Genomic DNA, 7,107 nt, shown 5'->3' with positions numbered 1-7,107 from the left:
GTTTGAGAAACACGTGGAAAGTACGGGACTCCGGCTAATACCAGATTGGACCTAAGTGCAAGTGGGAGCTGTTAGATAGTTTATGCCCTTAGCTCCAATCAGAATGATGTACATTATGACATTTATCGTTAATGAATAAAGTACATATTTGATTCATGTTCTTGTGGTATGTTTCTGTGTAATAACCTTAAACTGGACACTTATGAGACTCGTGTTGGTTTAGAATGTTAATAGCCGTTGGATAAGTCTGGGGAGATTTATCTTGCCAAGGCTGACACTGATGTGTCACCAAATGTTGGGGTGGCTTGTCTCAGCTGCCAGGGTGAGACCCGAGGTACATGCAATGTAGGTTTACTTCAAACCTTGAACCAGACCAGATTTCCAGTATTGCCCTAGATCTTGGAGATTGATGGGCAAAACTGGAAAGTTACACCTGACCCCTAGACTCGATTATGGTATTGCACTAGGTGTCGGATTGGCTGTCTTTGATATGCCAATCAGTGAGATCCTTATAGGGGGACAAAACCTTGGTATGTTGGGACAGTCTAAGAATTCATCTGAGTGGGTGATCATAGTGACAGGATCAGCCCCTTTGTTGGACAAAGGTAATGATCGGGGATGCACTCTCTCTGATGAAAACCAAGACTGCCGGCAGCCGATTTCAATCGTTGAAATTTGTTTTGCAAAATATATTTATATACGGATATACATATATATATTATGGTTTCAAAATGTTTGTAAAAGGTTTTAATTCCCGGGATCCATGTGAGCAGAGAGTGCAGCACTGTTTCTTGCAGCCGAGGGAGAGGACCTCTCTTGTCGGGCAGTGTTTGATCATTATGGGCTGAGAGGTTAAATGTAAGACCATTAAGGGTAATACCTGATGGGCTAATGTTGCATCTGCCCACAGTCCCTAGGTTTTTATATGGTGGCTTGGCCCAAGGAGCACTTAGTGTAAGTGTTGGGCCCATTAGGAGCCTATGTGATGGGCTCAAGGGGTGCACTGTCCATAACAGTGTATTTGGCCAAGCCTTGTAACAAAGGTTGGGCTGAACCCATGTGGCTGATGTGTAGATCAAAGTTTGGGTCCCACGCTATACAAAGAAGCCCAACTGGGCAGCAGTTTGGAGGCCTACTGAGCACTTGGACTTATTGGGCCTAAAGCCCATTTCGAGCTGGGCTAATTTGATTAGTTAACCATGGGCGGATCTGGGATTTGATCAATAGATAGGATAAGGTCTTCTCCCTATCCACTTAGAGTGTCTAGATCTAAATAAGATTTAGATCTGGGAACCTCCTAATGAGATTAGGAGAGAGCTTATCTAATCTGAAGATAAGATAAGGGTCTATCCTTATCACTTAAAGAGTCCAGATTCAAATAAGGATTTGAATCAGGAAACTCCTAATGGGATTAGGAGATGATCTCTTTAAGTCTATAAAAGGAGGAGAGGGGGAACCATTCAGATCATCCAAAAGTCCCAAATCGTCCAGCCCCAGAGATCAGATCTCAGAACACCCAGAGAGAAGACAGCTCTAGTGTGACTATGCCATCTTCTCCCTACGATTTCCTCCTGCCGCCAACTGCCAGTTCGATCTCCAGTTTTGTAGGAACGATCAATTTGAGTTATTGATATCAACCTTTGGAGAAAAGCTGATCTGAAGTCGTGCTCATAGCCTCCAGCAAATTCTTGTGAAGAGTTCGGTTCTTGGGAAGAACACTACTCATTCTGCTCCACCCTACACTGTGTCATCTTCAGTGGGAGCAGTCTTTGGAGATTTTCTTTGGGCGTGAACACCTTCGTTGGGAGATACTGCTTCTCCATATCAGGTATATCCCTCTCCTACTCTTGATTTCAGATCTGGTTCGGTTTATGGTTCAAGATTGATCATCGAAAATGCAGATTTTCTAAAACAGGGAATGTGATTACCAGATGAGGGGAGAGGAAATTTTTGAAATTTCACCCAACCTACTTGCAGGGTTCAGCCATCCATATGATGGATCTCTCATCCCTTCACGAGCAAGAGAGTTCTTCTCTTCCCATTCTTGATATTCCTTCCTACGGGCCTTAAAAGCCATATCACCCGGATGATCCGAAGCAAGGTCTTTAGCAACCTTGTCCAATTTATTGGACGTTAATACCAGCATAAGGTTACGAAACCAATCAGCATAGTTTGGGCCCTTAAGCTTGTTGTCGTCCAACAATTTGGAAATTTTTCCGTTTGCCATTTTTGGTAAAGGCAAAGCAGTTTATTAGTCCACAACCTTAATTGATTCATGTTAACTACATAAAAATGGCTTTTAATCTATGTTCCGTTTCCATTTATTCATCTTTGAGATTTCCCTCCCATATCAGTGACGGAGACTGCAGTGTATGTCTCTAGAAATGTGGGAAATCACATACAGTGCATGGAGTCAACTGTTTCAACTGCATAACCCCACCACCTTTTGTGAAGGATCATATCCACTCATCTTATGAGGTTTTCCTTTGGCCTCAGTCAGACAAGGTTCATTGCCATTTTAGGTTAAACATTTCTGTCCAATAAGTGCTCACCCATCATATTCGTGAATGCTAAGGTACCATGAGAGAGTCTTCCATTTTAGGATAGGCCCCTCCCACATCGGTTTATGACGCCCCTATCATCTTATGAAACAATCCAACAGACTCACCAGCAAATGCATAGCCCAATTTTATGGTGCATCTCCTCGTTACTGATAAGCCCATATTCATGTTAATGATGGAAAGCCTTTATAGAGTTCATCATATGAATCTCCCTATCATATGCACTTATATTTTTCTGGAGGGAACGAGTAATTACACCCTCATTCTTATTTAGGTCAAACCAAAGTGGCTCCCACTAACGTTCTCAAGGTCAGATTTAGGTGAGCCCAAAACGGGCTAGGGTTCCGTACGGTTTCTCTTGGGGAGGAAGCTGATATAGGGCCCATCAAGAAGGGAGATCATCTAATGATCTTAAGGACACCATGGCAATGATGTGCATTCAGCCATGGTTTGCAAAAGAGCCACTATCGAATTAACATGGGCCAAGTGCTTATGGCCCATGTACGTAGCACATCATACATCAAACATCACATGCATGAAACAATCACATAATTGATCCAATCTATTAAATCATCTATAAAACCCTAAATTAATTAAGTTAAATCAGTATCAACCCATTAAAGCCTATAACATTATCATATAACATTATGTAGGTATATGGGCTGAATTGCAAAAGGCAGTTCGGCCCATATAGCATTTATGCTAAATTAGGGTTGATGCAGTATTAACTTAATAAAACTGGGATTTTACAGGGTGGACCGAATTACATCTTGCAATGGGCCATCAAACCCCTAGCCCATAATCAAAAGTTAGGGCTGAGAACAGTCCCTATTGAACCACAAATTTGGTCCAACCAGTTTGGTCCAATTTGAGCCAAATTGGCCTAGGTTTGGTGTCTATTGCAAGATCCAATTCAAGGTTATGATCTAAAAATAAATTAAATTTGATAAAAGACAATCAAGGATCAGCAAAACAAGAATCAAAGGGTTGTTCGTTGTGCTAAAGGTTATTCGCAGTCTGTAGGTTTGTTTTCTATAAATCACATATTGTAGATCTAGTATCTACAAATTGGTCTTCTTCTCCTCTATGCGTACTAGCATCTCTTCCAATGAAAAAAATAGAAAAACTTATTTTATCTATTAAATTACATTAGAATAAATCCAATACATTTCGTATAAAAAAAATTATTTACAGACCGAATTGAATAGAATAATATAGTAGGGTGCACAAATTCTTGGTGCCAATAAAGATTTCGATCTCCACCACACAAACAACGCAAAATTCAAGAAATAAAAATAAAAAAATTATATAATTATTGCAAATAAATAAAGAATTAATTTTCAGACCATATGCCCAAAAACTGGGAACCAATTCCCAGAAAAACTGTAAATTGCACAAATCGGGTAGAACACCTTCTGCCCATTTGCGCAAATCTAGATTTGGTCTAAATTTGGTTCAAGACTTGAACCTGGCTCTGATACCACTGAAGGGAAGGGAGATCCATCATATGGATGGCCGAACCTTACAGGGAGGTTGGGTGAAATTTCAAAAATTTTCTTTCTCCCTTTCGGGAATCCTATTCCTGGATTTAGAAAAACTGCATTTTTCAAGGTTCGTTCTTGAAACAAACCGAACCAGATCTGAAACCAAAAGAAAGCAAGTAGGAAAATACCTAATACAGAATAATAGTAACTCTAAACGTAGGTGTTCACGCCCAAAGAGTTGACCAAAACCCGCCTCCACTGAAGATGACATAGCTTATGGTGAGGCAGGATCAGCAAAAAGGTTCTTCATCAAGAACTCTAATTCTTTAGCAAGAATTACGCAAGGGGCTAGTGAGCACGACTTTAGATTGTTTCTTCTAGCAAGAAACAATATCAAGAACTATTCTTGATCAGATCCAAAAGTGGAAATCGAACTGGGTAGGGGCGGCAAGAACTGGAGGAGAATTCTACAGATTTCTAAGTGCATAAACTGGTGAATTCGCCCCCTATTTATAGCCTTCTTTGGATCAGCTTTCTAATCCAATTAGGAAAGAGTTTCTTGATCCAAATCTGATATTTGGATCTGGACTCTTAAATGGATAAGAGTTATCTTATCCTTTAACTAATCCTAATCAGATTATAAACTGGAATTTGCCCCTTTATTAATTAACTCACTTAAGCCCAGTTCGAAATGGGCTTTAGGCCCATTTAGTCACATAGATCACTTTCCCTTTAAATGCTGGCTAGCTTGGCTCTCTTTGTATGGCGTGGGACCCTAACATTGATCTATACATTAGCCATATGTGTTTAACCCAGCCTCTGTTACAAGGCCTAGCCACTACAGAACACAGTGAACTCCTGAGTCTATCAGTATGGCTCTTAATAGGCCCAACATTTACACTAAATGGTCATTGGGTCCAGCCACCTTATGAAGGCCAAAGGACTGTGGACAAATGCAAGATTATCCCATAAGTTATTACCCTCAATGGTCCACTTAACCTCTCAGCCCATAATGATCAAACATTGCCCGATAAGAGAAGACCTCTCCCTTGGCTATAAGGTACAATGTTGCGCTCTACTCACATGGATCCCGAGAATTAAAACATTTTGCAAACATTTTGTAAAACCATAATATACAAGTATATCTCTATAAAAATATATTTTGCAAAACAAATTTCAACAAGCTTGAAATCAATTGCCGGTAGTTTAGATTTCCATCAGAGAAAGTGCATTCCCCGGTCGTTCACTTTGTCCAACAAAGGGGTTGATCATGTTACAATGATCACCCATTCAGGTGAATTCTCGAACTGTCCCAACATATCAAGGTTTTGACCCCCGCTAAGGATCTCATTGATTAGTATATCAAAAACTGCCCAATTTGACACCTAGTGCAGCACCATAATCAAGTCTAAGGATCAGGTGTATCATTCCAGTTTTGCCCATCTGTCTCCAAGGTCCAGGGCAATACTGAAATTTGGTCCAGTTCAAGGTTTCAAGAAAACCCATAGTGCATGTACCTCAAGTTTCATCCTGACAGCTGAGGCAAGCCACCCCAACCCACTTGGCGGCACATCAGTGTCAGCCTTGGCAGGATAAATCTCCCCAAATCTATCCAACGGTTGTGAAGATTCTAAACTAACACAAGTCTTATAAGTGTCCAGTTTAAGGGTATTACATAGAAACATACCAAAATAACATGAATCAATTATACATTTTATTCATTTACAATAAATGTCAATAAGTACCTCAATCTGATTGGAGCTAAGGGCATAACTGTCTAACAACAAGTGGGTCCACCCAATGAATATAAAGTATTTACTGTATAAATTAAGTGGGTCCTACTTGAAATTTCCTCTTAAGAGAAAAATGATAAGTGGATCCCACTTAAAATTAAATATGGGCCCCATTTAAAATCTACACTTTAATACAGGGGGTCCATCTCCTCCCCCAGTTGTCTTCTCCCCTCTTTTCCACTCACCACTGCTGCAACTCTCAGCAGCAACGGCTGTTAACCCCACCTTAACCATCCTCTCTAGCGTCTTCATGTCAACTTCTTAATTAAGCACATGCTTATCCAACTGCCTCTCCACAAGGCAATAATAAACCCAGTTAGGGAAAGAACTATCTGTTCCGATGAGAATACATTAAGCTCCATACATTTTCGGCAACAAACAATCTCCAATAACTGAATAACATAACCCCAAAGCTATACACATCAATACTCTTCACTTTTATTTTTATGGGTACCCTCTGGTCCCTCTCACGTGACGGGATCTGCTCCTCACAAATGGGCGCCTCACAAGTACATCCACTGTCCATTGAGAACATCTCCTGTGAATAATAATTAATAAGTAGGGGAGATGTTTCCAATGCATGATAGGATGTGTGTGTAAGGCACCTGTGAGGCGCCAGGTGTGAGGAGCAAATCCGGTCTCCCCTCTCACCTGAGTGAAGGTTCTGGTCTAGTCTGGCATCAACAATTTGGCCAACCCAAAATCAGATATCTTAGCAGTCCAGAAACCATCCACCAATATGTTTTGAGGCTTTATATCGCAATGGATTATTGGGGTCTCGTGCTCTTCATGCAAATAGTGGATCCCTTTAGCTATATATATTGAATGCAATTCCCACTCTTTCAGTCCAACAAGGATAAGGATGTTGTTTAGCCTTGAATAGAAGGTTTGCAAGTGATCCATTACTCATGTACTGATCTTAAACCAGAAGCCTGTTTGATCATCGGTACAGTAGCCAAGCAATGGAACCAAATTTCGATAATGGCTTCTTCTAATTGCCCTTAGCCAGAAACTCTCATTCTCCTTCTTCCATCATTTTCTCTAATCTCTTTACAGCGGTAATTTTCTTACCTTTGTGAATGCTCCCCTTGTACACAACACCAAATGACCCCCTTCCTAACTCCTTGAACCCATCGGTTGCTTTATGCAGCTATTGCAATAGAAACAAAAGAGCAGGTCAAGAAAATTAGGATTGCAACAACATATTAGGATTGCTGCACTGTCGTTATCAGTTTTAAGGTTTGCACTAGGGGTGGTTCTAACTTTCAG

Source organism: Nelumbo nucifera, chromosome 8, assembly GCF_055504915.1.
Source record: "Nelumbo nucifera cultivar China Antique chromosome 8, China Antique-T2T, whole genome shotgun sequence".
NCBI lineage: Eukaryota > Viridiplantae > Streptophyta > Magnoliopsida > Proteales > Nelumbonaceae > Nelumbo > Nelumbo nucifera.
The sequence above is the reverse complement of the archived record's forward strand: the minus strand, read 5'-3'. Positions refer to the sequence as shown.